At 34.4% G+C, this 13,211-nt stretch overlaps 1 long non-coding RNA gene across 2 annotated transcripts; it reads left to right on the top strand.

The window, feature by feature from the left end:
• The first annotated feature begins 930 nt into the window (after positions 1–930).
• Positions 931–12,225, top strand: LOC133201123 (uncharacterized). 2 transcript variants are annotated; one of them, XR_009723052.1, is made up of 3 exons: positions 931–1,000; positions 11,542–11,638; positions 12,164–12,225. It is a non-coding gene; the product is annotated as an uncharacterized LOC133201123 (long non-coding RNA). The 2 variants fall into 2 exon arrangements; XR_009723053.1 differs by lacking the exon at positions 931–1,000 and adding an exon at positions 8,481–8,685.
• The last annotated feature ends 986 nt before the right edge of the window (positions 12,226–13,211 follow it).

Genomic DNA, 13,211 nt, shown 5'->3' with positions numbered 1-13,211 from the left:
AATTCTAGCAGGGGTATATCCACTGCAATTCAATCAAGGGTGTAAAGAGATTTTCCTCTGGTAAATTGTATTCTATACATCCTAAGAGGCTGAAGCAGCAAGCTAACTTGTAATACAAGATTTGATTGTATAGCAAGCCAGCTGGTGTAATTTAGTATGTACTATGTACAGCTTGAGCCGAAGGTAAAATATTGTGATGTCACAAGGCATAGTTAAAAAGCACTAGGGCCTTCTGCACACATGTATGGAATACAACACAGAGTAAATCCCCTACACCCTTGATTCAGCCTCAAGGTGTATGGAATACAATCCAGGGTAAATCCCCGTACACTCTTGACTAAAAGTATATTATATGCTTCTAACATACTGTCTAAATCTTAAATGTAGCATACTTTCTAAATCTAAATTGATTAATTAATTTCCTGATAATTTGATTGAATTGATTAATTTGACAGTTTTGCACTGAAGGCCAGGTCTAAATTGTCCAAAAACTAGGAGTCCATGGTTTTGAATTACTATTCATGAGTCTTTTCTCATTTCATAATAAAATCAGGGACCTTTATTAGGAGGGGGTTCGGAGGGGGGCGCCAACTCCCCTTTTATAACCAAAATTATTCGTATAAAGATTAAGAAATTTTATTTTGTTGTTGCTAAATATTGCATTTATAATTTGTGTCCCAGGCCCTTAATCTTTAGACACCCTTCTGGATCCGCCACTGCCCTACAGTTACTGAGTTATATAGATTATGTATGTAGGGTCTTTTGTTGTTAAAATGACTTGTCCCACCCTAAAATGGCCAAAATAAGTACCTTTGCCATCATACTTTGCAACTGTCCCACTCTAAAAGTCATAAATATTGCCTGCATATTACAAGATTTTCATTTTTCTGAAATGTGCTGGTTACCGGAAGTTCACAAGAACCAGTTAAGCGAAGGTAACACCCTACAACATGAACATGAACTGATCACTGAGACTGCATTGCGTATGAAAGACAGTTTTGTAAGTATTTGTAAGCTTTAAAGTATAAAAATCTTCGCTTGTTACTTTTGAAGATGGAAATTTAGAAGATGCTTGAAGTTCATCGTATGTACTGTGAACTTTGGAAAGTTGTCACTTAGTTGAGAAAATTCGAACTAGGTCAGTTGTATGTGTCAATTTTTCGGAACGATAATCTTTATAGTGCCCGTTTTATTCATTTTTTATACACGTACAATGAACACAGTTGGGCCTGCATTACAGTCTATCCTTGTTTGGGATTGGGAAACACAGAAAAGTTAAAGTGTCTGTTTAAGGGTTTTGGTCAACTCGTAACCAGACTCGTATGATCGTATCTAGGTCAGATCTTCTCCTACAAGTAAGAGCCTTGGTTAAACGTCCCTACGCTCCTTATATACCTCGGAGCGCCAAGTCAAAAGTATATCGCCGTGAACCTCTAGCATGTTGAGTATATCAGATCAAACCCAATAGGTCAACTCATATTTATGAAACGACAAAATTCAACTGGTAACCAGGAGAATTGTTACAAGCTGACTCCCCTATATAAATTGATGACAACTCGTAACTTAACAATATTAACAACTTATTACCCCTTTTGAGGTCAACATGGTGAAATACGGACCCAAGACTTGGTCTACGAGGTGAACTGACCTGACCATAGATAGAATGTTCTATCGTTAAAATGATAAATGTCCTACGGACCTTGTTTAACGATAGAATGCATTCCGTGTATTGTCTATGTAGCAAAAAAAATACGGGAGATAACTCTTACTTAGTGCATTTACTATGAAAAATCCCGAGAGTTCTGAATGTCAACATGGTGTGTAAATAATTTGAAACGAGTAAAAAATGTTGGTGAAAAAGTGTTGAATTCTTCCATTATATGGATTAAATTTTTAGATGAAAGGTATTTACAGTCTCGAAAAGGTTTTTATGATTAATTTGACTGTTATTTTCAATGCAACTTCATTAATTTTCTCCAAAATCATTTCGGAGCGATTCTGCAATTTTCTGCTATATTATTGGTATATGGGAGGCATTCTAACTGTAGTGAGGGCCTGTCCCAAGACACAGTTAGATTATTCTAATTAACCTGACCAAGGCCACGTAGTGGCCGAGGTCAAGTCTGGTTAGCAAGTCGGTCATGTCAAGGGTCCTTCTTTTCACCATGTGGAACTCATGTGGGGTATCAATTGTTTTATTATACCGATAAGAAAATTATATACATTTATTATATATTTGTAATATAATAGAGGGTTTTTGCATCCCTGATATGAACACAGGCACGCGCCCTGTATTACACACCCTGTATCGGCACCCTTTATTTCACCCTTTATCACACCTATCCGGAACATCTCTGTATTTTTCATTCGGAGTACCTTGGATCTTTTTCTATTAATTTAATTGTTAATGAAGTTTATTTAAATTGTAATCTTATTTCATCGGGTATTTAATTTTGTTCAAAATAATTATTTTTTAAATTTGTAATTATTTCATTTCTTATCACTGAATGTAATGCCTTTGGGAAAAAAATGAGAAATGGAAATTCAACAAAAACAGAACACATTCAAATTATCAAAAATTCAGTAATTAATTTACAAGTTTATAAATGATTTTAAGACACTATTTTCAAATATATAATAAAAACAACAATACATGACAAAATCTGTATCACACCCCATATCAACCCTCGACCAATATCAGCCCTCTGGCCTTCGGCCCTCGGGCTGATATTGGAGTCTCGGGTTGATATGGGGTATGATACAGATTTTGCCATGTATTATTCTCTATGTATTATACACTTGAGTGCATGATATTGCATTACATTACCAATGTTTTTTGAATGGGATCTTGATTCGCTAGTGAAGTTGTTTATGCTGACTTCTGCAAGTCATGTAAGTTTTTGCATCATGATTTACTGATTAAAACAATTTTTGATTGACAGTAACATGCATTAAATTGTTATGCCCTGTTCACACGGAGAGTTTAATTCGCAGTAAATTAATGCGAAGTAAATAATGTGAATTAAAATAATGCGAATTAAATTGTGTTCACACGACAGCTAATGCGAAGTAAACTAATGGGAATTAAAATTTTATTTCTACAGTAAGGCTATTCAGTAAGGCTATTATGACGTCATTTTCAAATCACGTCACCTTATGTGCAGCAAACCCATATTACATTCTGTCATAGTGTCTATGCACATTTCAGTGATTAACATAATTTTTCTTTGTTTTCCACAAAAAAAAAAGCATAAGTATCCATGTCTGTCCACAGACATGTGGCATGTGACTTAATTGTGCCATTAGGCATGCATCAAAATTTAATTCGAATTAGCTTCGCTTAGCGTTCACACGGAGCTAATGCGAAGTTATTTAATGTGCAGTTAATTAATTTGAATTAAACTAATTCGCATTAAATTCCCCTGTGTGAACGCGGTTCAAATTTAATTCGCAGTAACTTATGTTTAATTCGAATTAAACTCTCCGTGTGAACAGGGCATTATAATTGAAGGTAACTTTTACTGAGCAAAATGAAAATCTGGCGCAGAATTTTACTATAAAGAAGAGCCATGTCTGCATTTCCTGGAATTGAATTGTAACAAAATTTTCAAATGAATAATCAAATAAATTTTTTGACTTAGAGGCCCTAGATCTGTTGTATTCCGTATCATAAACAGACAATGCAAATTTTATAACACACTTTTTTAATGTATAATCATTATTCTATGCATTAAGTCAGGGATCTATATACTAACGGGATAGGCATCTCCTTCAGTACCATGTTTACTCGCCCAAAACGTCACACACAACACTACAAGTTTTTCAAACTATGTTTATTCCAGTAAAAAATTGTTCTCTGATAAATGTAATCTGTTCTTTTTGTTTATTGGAATGGATATTTAATCAATTTTAAAGTATACGTTGTAAAATAATCTAAATGTAAAGCAAATTACCACCAAATTTTGCAATTCTCGGCCGATCAGGGGCATGTGTTGATTTAACATGTTTAAGTGATTCAAATTAAGAGATAACATGGATAATTATGGGATATTCCAAATTATTGACTCAATGAAATTGAGCCTATGATATTTTCTGAAAGAAGAACAGAGGTCAGTATATATATATAATTATAATAGTAACTTGATCCGAAGAGCCGTATCATGTCAAGTTGACATGCATGGATCATCAGATCAAATGAGACGCGAAGTGTCGAGTTTGATCTGATGATCCGCGCCTGTCAACGAGACGTGATACGGGTCTCAGGATCAAGTTACTGTTATAATGATAAATTTATTATATACCCCCTTACAACTAGCAAAATATAATAAAAGGAAACTTTTAGGATCAATTACATAACTTTTATCCGTTAAGCAAACCATTTTATCAAGGAACTTTTTGATCCGTGAGAATAAAAACAGCATTTATCTGTGTCAACTCAAAACCATATATGTTTGTATGTTAACATGTTAAGATTTGAATTGCCTTGGGTACGACTTGACTACGGCCGTATGACATTGGGTGGCAGGGGATAGTTTCATACTATAGTACGCGCTGTCAAATTTCTTTAAAAACTGAGATATCCCCTGATTGATGTGATATTTTATGTAGAAAAATGAATACTAGAATAATTATGGGATACATGTACATGTGCAGTGTAGCAGATCTTGCTGAGAAAAATGATGTGCATCTTGTAGGTGTCACTATGATGCTTAGCATATATAGAGTTGTAAATGCAAAACTAAGACATTTGGTCAGTCGCAGAGGAAATTCAGCTGAAAAGCAGTGGTGTGCATCTCAGAGGGAAGGTGAATGGCCCCAGATCAATTGGTGAATTTTCATTAGGGCATGCATTGTTCTACAGAATACTGGGTGTTTTATCCTGCTCGCTCGGGAATGGGATGAGCTGTATAGGTGCGACAGCGGCCCAAATCTTGGAAAAACAAGACAAAATCTTTGGAGACCTCCAAGTGCATTTTCGGTACATGTGCACTTTAATATGTAGGTTACATGTTATATGTTGACACATTTTTTGAGCTATAGATATATGAAGTGCAATTAATTAGCACCCAAGAAACTGCCCCAAACTATCTGTTTTTATTGACCTCATGCATATACCTACCCCCTTGGCACATGTTTGGCATTGAAAAGAAAAATTATCCCCTGCCACCTTGATAACAGATATGTGGAAATTAATTTTCTGTTTTTAGAACTTCATGGAGATTTGTCATTTATTACAGCAAGTATTTAGGCCAAACAAAAAAATATGTGTGGTTCCGGTTACACTTCCAAAAAAATTAGGGTAGGTAGGTAGGGATTTTTTTTTTCTTTTTTTTGTGTGTGTGTGTGTTTTTTTTTTTTTTTTTTTTTTAAATTATTTTCTTAATTTTTTCTAAATAATACCTATCACTGCTTTGCAAATGGCATTTAGATGTGGTGTGATAATATACTAGTCAATATTGGTAGAGGACACCTACATGCTAGCTTGCTTTGGATTTAACACTATTAAACACTTGCACTGTTTTGCAAGGAGGCCGTCATTGCTGAAATTAAAACTTAAACTGGAGCCATTGATGGAAATTGGGGGAAATTCTGGAAAAATTATGAAAATTGCCAAAAAAAAGTTTAGGGTCGGGGGTATAAAATAGGGAAGGTCGGGTAACCGGAACCACACATATTTTTTTATTTGGCCTTAGAATAAAATATATTTAAACCAAAATCATTTTTTAATGCCAACTTTTAGAGATCAAAGAGTGAGCCTAGATAATTAATTAGAATTTGTTAGTATGGTATTTCATTGTACATGTAAGGCCATTCCAAGTTTTTTTCTATGTTTAGTGTCCGCGTGTGCCTTGGTTTTTTGACATCCCTTATCAAAAAAAAAAAAAAAAAAACCAAACAGACAAACAAAATCAGGAGTCCTGAAATTGTTTATTCTGGTCGAAATCACTGAATTCTGTCAATTTCTCTAAGTATTTGTCTACAATATGCCATATTAATTTGGAATATTTTAAGCATTTAATACCTTGATTTTGCTGAAGAATAAATATTTCTACGAGAAAAATAGATTAATGGAATCATAACCTTTGAATGACATCATTTTTATGACTATATTGACTTGTGTTTTACTTTTTGGTTTGTGTGTTTTTTGCGAATAAGTAGGGAGGTATTTGAAAGATGGGTGGACGCTAAACATAGAAAAAACTTGGAATGGCCTAAGGTAATATTGTCCATGTGCATCAATTTCATAAATCTGTGGTGCAGCCATGCAAAATGACTTGATATTTTGGAGTTAGGAACCACATCAGAGGAAAAGTTTGTTGCTTTGCCAGTGGATGTCAATATGTTGATTGGTGGCTCTGATTTTATTAGGTCACCTGAGTCACTCAGGTGACCTATTGCTACATGTATCTGTTTTCATCTGTCGTCGTGTGGGTGTGCGTCTTGCGTAAACTTTTTACATTTTCAACTTCTTCTCAAGAACCACCGGGCCAATTTCAACCAAACTTGCCACAAAGTATCCTTGGGTAAAGGTAATTCAAGTTTGTTCAAATGAAGGGCCACACCATCTTCCAAGGGGAGATAACTAAGAATTAGTGAAAAATTAATGGCATCTTTTAAAAATCTTCTTCTCAAGAACCACTGGACCAGGTAAGATGAAACTTATGTGGAAACATCATCAGGTAGTGTAGGCTCAAGTTTGTTAAAATCATAACCCCCAGGGGTAGGGTGGGCCACAATGGACGATCAAAGTTTTACATTATAGGAATACATAGGAAAAATCTTTAAAAATTTTCTTCTCCAGAACCACTGGGCCAAGAAAGATAAAACTTATGTGGAAACATCCTCAGGTAGTGTAGATTCAAGTTTGTTCAAATAATGACCCCTGGGCAGGGGTGTGCAATTACAAAAAATAGTTACTAGCCTGGGCTAGTGGAAGTAACAAAGTTACTAGCTCGAGGTTGACAATCATCACTAGCCCATTAACTACCGAAAACAATACATGTATAAGTATAACAAAAAGGTAAAAAAAAAAAAACATTTAAGTTGAAATAAATAAAACAAATAATGGTTTGCGCTATGTTATTGTCAGGTACTTCTCCCTATTTTTATCGAATATACAATTAAACTTCGTTATCTCGAAGTTGACGGGACCGTTGATGAACTTTGAGATATCCGAGGGTTCGACATAGCAAGGGTTATAATTCTAATGAACTTCAAATATACTTAGAACATGTAGAATAGTGCAGTGAACATGCACTTAATAGTAGAAACATGTAAAATTCCTTTTTGTTTGAAATTTTGTTTACGATTTCTTTAATATATGATCATGTATTTAGCATTAAAAAGATTTTTACATCCTCTTTATAATTCACAAAATAAAAACTTTGTATAATATGCACAGAAGTATAATCCTTCTACCAACCCGGCAAGTCAACCGCTAGCATCGTTTCCCATGTATACATAACCGGATATCATCTACGCATTGTAAATTTAAAACCGGTTGCTGTCAGAATAACGCAAACGAAATATATATACATTTTTTTTTATTGGAAAAACATGTTCATACATGTATAATCAGTTAAAAGAAAATATTTTACCGTAATAAAATCAATTGCAAAAGAAGAAACACGCACTTTTGTCTAACAACAGAACAACGCTGAATCATAGGGCACTATAGCACAACTCGAGTTTTCACTGCGACACACGCTCACATGATGGTGTGTACTGACGATTGTAAATTCTGCGCACTCATATAGGGAAAATAAATTCTTATTGCATAAATTACAGAATTTTGTTTCACATTGATGTTTATAATTTCATATGCATAAACTATGCAAGAGCGCATATTACACATAGCATTAAATAGCGATATCAACATAAAGTACCCCAGCCACAAAACAATTAACGTGTCATCCATGCGTATGCATAAGACTAATACACACAACCTTTGGCTTGCATAATTAAAATCAGGGTAAGCCATACTTACACATGGTATAATTATCGCGCTATTATCTATTGATCACAGGAACACAGGTAACCCGTGCGGGACAGACAGGTGGTTGTTATCAATAGAGCATTCAGTTTACCTACATGTAACGGACTTGATCATCAGAGCGGAAAATTATCCTGACTTCGAGATAACGCATGTGATTTTAATGAATGGGTACACAATTTTACTTCGAGATAACCGGGGTATTCGACATTACCGTGTTCGACATAGAGGGGTTTATTTTAATCATTTGTAAAGCAAATTTCGTTGGGACCGCGGCCTTACTTCGACATATCCGGGGTATTCGAGATATCCGTGTTCGAGATTTCGAAGTTTAGCTGTAATTGTCACTGAAACGACTGGTGATAGCAACACACAATACATATATGTTGAAAAGAATTAAAGATTATGATTTTACAACAAAGTTAATTCGTACATCAATTCAGTCGATGTAAATATACGTATACTTTTGTTTCAGATTTACTAGCCCAACAGGCTAATGCAGTATAGATTTATGATAGCCCAACCTCTAAAATTGGTAGCCCTGGGCGTTGGGCGATGGTAATTGCACACCCCTGCCGGGGGCAGGGCGGGTCACAATGGGAGATCAAAGTTTTACATGGGAATACATTGGAAAAATCTTCTCCAGAACCACTGGGCCAAGAAAGATGAAACTGATGTAGAAACATCTTCAGGTAGTGTAGATTCAAATTTCTTAAAATCATGATCCCCGGGGAGGGTGGGGCCATAATGAACAATGAAATTTTTACATTGGAATACGTAGGAAAAATCTTGAAAAAATTATTTTCTCAAGAACAGCAAAGCCATGATTGGTTATATTTACATGGAAGCATCCTCAGGTAATATAGAGTGGGGCCACAATTTATGATCAAAGATTTACATATGAATACATAGGTAAAATCTTTAACAATCTTCTTCTCAAGAATAGCAAAGCCATGATTTGTCTTATTTATATGGAAGCATCCTTGGGTAATGTAAATTCAAATTTGCTCAAATCATGACCCCCTGGGGTAGGGAGGGGACACAACAGGTGATCAAAGTTTTAGTTAGGAATATATAGGAAAGATCATTTAAAAATTTTCTTCTCAAGAACAACAAAGCAATGATTAGTCATTTTAACACAGAAACATCTTCAGGTGCTGTAGATCACTAAATTTTCGGGACACTTCATTTTTGCAAGATAGTCACTGACTCCTTATTAGCGAGACAGAATATTCACGAAATGTGTTTGCTGTATATAATCTTTAGGAATACTAATATAAGCGAGAATGAAATTTTCACGAGCACACTGTCTCACGTAATTACGCAAAAATAAAGTTCTTGTGAATAAAAAGTGTTTTACAGTTGTGTAGATTCAAGATTATTCAAATTATGACCGTCGGGGGTAGGGTGGGGCCATATTAGAAAATAAAACTTATAGGAAAAAAATCTAAATGGGGGACAGATTAGAACTTAATTTATGAGATGTTACTGAATATTAGACTAATTATTTCGATGATCATGATCATCCTATTTTTCTTGCTTTTGGGCAACAAATTAAGGTTCTTCTATCAGTTTATTTTATACTCTAAGGATCCTCTATGGATTATTGTTTTATACTCACGTGACCGTTAAGGCCCTTGGGCCTCTTGTTATATGATACATCATGGATATCATTTAATTTCGATGATGAATACCAAGAGTGCAGACTGCAATGAACTTACAAACTAGAAAATCAGGCTTTCTTGCATTTTGTGGGGCCAGGAAAATTGCGCAGTTCACATTTTACACTAATACAGTGGCTATACAAGCTATAATTTGGGTCCATTAAAAATGAATTTGTAAATTTTTTTATTTGTTTACCAAATAAAATTATGAAAATGTTGTAAATCACACTTGAAATTGAACATGTGATTTAGATGGCAAATCATAATTATTGATTTTCGTTTGTGTTGGCATCCCGGTTAAAGTTTTAGGAGCAAGTCCATTCCCAAGTAACTATAAGCTGTACCTGGACCCAACTTACATGGGTGATGCATCTAGGGATGGACAATACTAGACTTGCTTCAGATACTGGATCTGACCTAAATTTTTCTAGATGAGTGACCAGGTTAAAGTTTTTGGAGCAAGTCCATGCATTTCCAAGTAACTAAGCCCTACCTGGACCAAAGTTGCATGGAGGATGCACCTAGGGATGGACACTACAGTCTTCGACAAATTCCGGGAGTCCGAAGCCCGGGACCTGGTAAAATTGGAAGCGGGCATGTGGAAATTGCATACTTACAAGCCCGAAGGGCGTGTAAATTCTGAGGCCTAAGCCTCCGTATTATCAACTTAAATGATACCAATAACATTTAATGTACTTAAAAGTCTGATTTTTCATCTAAAGTGGAGCACCGAATAAAATATTAACGATAGTTTATTCTACCGCAATTTCCAAAGAACTCTTTTGCAAAGGAGACACAAAAAGTATACACATTGAAAACAATACGTGACTTCCAAGGAACTCTTTTGCAAAGGAGACACAAAAAGTGTACAGGTTGAAAACACTATTAATGGCGAGACAATAAATCTATAGAAATGGATTTCAGATCATTTCCTTGGCATGAAAAGGCAGATAAGAATAAAATTACTTGATAAAATTCTGGGCATGTAAATATTTGTTCGGGGCCTTCGGGCTAGCGTAATAAGTGGTTTAACCTGCCTGAAGGGCATGTCCTGAAAAAATAGATTTGGCGAAGACTGGACACTACCAGACTTGCTTTGGATGCTGGATCTAACCTTTATTTTCCAGATGAGTAATTATTAGCCTTACCAGAACCAAACTAGCATGGAATGATGTATCTAAAGATGGACACAAGAAGACTTGCTTTTGATGCTGAATCTGACCTACATTTTTCAGATATGTGACCAGAGTAATGTCTTTGGAGTAGCTGTATCACTATATGACATGTTATGACTAAACTTGCATGGATGACGAAACTAGGGATGGACACTACCAGACATGCTATGGATGCTGGAACTGACCTACATTTTCTTTATGAGTAAACAGTTTAAGTTTAAAGTTTTTGGAGTAGGTCTATCCCCATGCGACTATAAGTCCTACTTTAACCAAACTTGCATTGATAATTGATCTCACACAATATTGGTACAAGATTTACCTTACTTATAGATACACATGTACCATTCATTGAGCTTTGTAATGTTTGATTACCTATGTTTATATGTTGATAAAAAAACTCAATAAACAGTTAACTTTTTTGTAAAAAGTATCACTACTCAACCAAGAAACTTGTTTTCCCTTAGATCCAACACAAGTTTTGGTGGTCATTTGATTACAGGCAAAGAATTGATTAAAATTTAAAAAAAAAATCTTCTAATATTTAGTCGATAAAATATTTCAGGAGGGATCATTTCAATGACAAAACAAAAGGTTAACAATGGTTTTCAAAAGGGTGTCAATTTCATTTGCTACCCTCCAAAACAGGCACCATTTATATAGTATGTTATGAATTAAAGCTTATGTATTCCCTGATCACATCTGTTTTCAGAGAAGACGAATGTCACCTTCGTCAGAAGCAGATTTTTACTGCCAAGCTGGCTTTGACCAAAAAGGTTTTGAGATCAAATTTATATCAGACTATAAAAGTAAGTTTATATTATTAATTTACTCTCAACATCTGTGGTTTTGTTTTGTAAAGTGGATGGATGTAGAAAGAATGATAATATTGCTTGAATTTCATATTTTTTCATTACATGATTATAATTTTATATGCTCACGATTAATTTATAGTTTTGTGCAAAAAAGTTAAAATCCAGATTGATCTGTATTTAAATTTAAGTTTGTATATTTTTTTCCAAAAAATATTTTTTGTATAATTTTTAACATAAATGATGTTTAAACAAATTGGAAATACTGGGACTGATTCTAGAGTAATCCCCTAGTTACAATATGATGTCACACAAAGACACATTTAGCAGAAGACATATACCTGGAAATAAGATCTCAGAATCTGAATTGATAAAATTTTTTTGTAATATTTTGTGTCTATAAGTAAGTCTTTTATTGAACCTATTTGACCAAAATGAGCATCGTGGCCCATGGGCCTCTTGTTTGAAGACAGTTTTAATTTTTAAAAGGTGATGTTGAATCTAAATGCTTTGATGTTTTAGACATCCAAACGGCTAACTCAGATGTGGAAGTGGAATCGGACCCTTTTAGTCGGGAATTCAATGGGAAATTCATTTGACAGTGATGATGATGATGAGATTTATTCAGGTAATATATATAAATATAATTATATAAGTTGCATTACCCAGTCTGCTGTTAAGCTAATTTCATGATAATGTCATAAAGAGGGATTTAATATTTATCATGTTTATTCACATGTTTTTGGACACAAACTATTTTTTTTATGTAATGCCACCATCAGTTTCAATACTTCATAAAGATAGGCTTCACCCAGTCTGACTATTAAGCTAAATTTATAATAAGGTTATGAACAAGGATATATTTTCATCAAGGAGCAGTGGTCTAGCTTCCACTTGTTGCAGTGTCTCCTAAATTGTGCACATCATTGAAGAACCATTTATAAAATTTTCAAATCAATCAGCCAGAACATTGTTATAGCAAACATGCTTAAAATGAATTTATATGCTTACATTGAAGTGATTTCCTTCCCCATAGATTTAAAAGTGTTGTAAATGGAAAGTTTATGTTTATAAAGAATTAAATATTTTGGACCCCGGCTCTTTGCTTTTGTAAGCATGTTTTACTGTATTATTCCCTGTTGTTTGAATAATTAATTTATCTTTATTTTGTGTGATGCCATTTTAACCATATCTACTAGTGTTGTCAATGAGTACCTGGTTAACCGGTTAATTGGCGAACAATGCGAGTATCAGATAGTAAAATTGCTACTCAGTTACTCGGATATATAGACAAAAGTAGAAAAGAAATGTTATTTTGTTCAGAAATGAATGTACACCTCTACCATTTTATTTACCATTATTTAACGTTAGACTTGATCTAGCGTTTCACAAACATGACCGATTTGTTTTGATAACACTTAGTTTTCACAGTTTATCTAATTGATGGCTTTGATTGCCAAGCAGTATACAATGTAGAAAACCTGGGTTAATTATAATTACCTCACTTATACTGTGCTAGTCCGCAGTACAGGATTAATTGTAAACAAGATGCCTCCACAGCCATCAAAAG

This window comes from Saccostrea echinata, unplaced genomic scaffold, assembly GCF_033153115.1.
Source record: "Saccostrea echinata isolate AGI-Se365-2 ecotype Australia unplaced genomic scaffold, CSIRO_AGI_Sech_v1 ptg000042l, whole genome shotgun sequence".
NCBI lineage: Eukaryota > Metazoa > Mollusca > Bivalvia > Ostreida > Ostreidae > Saccostrea > Saccostrea echinata.
The sequence above is the reverse complement of the archived record's forward strand: the minus strand, read 5'-3'. Positions and strand labels throughout refer to the sequence as shown.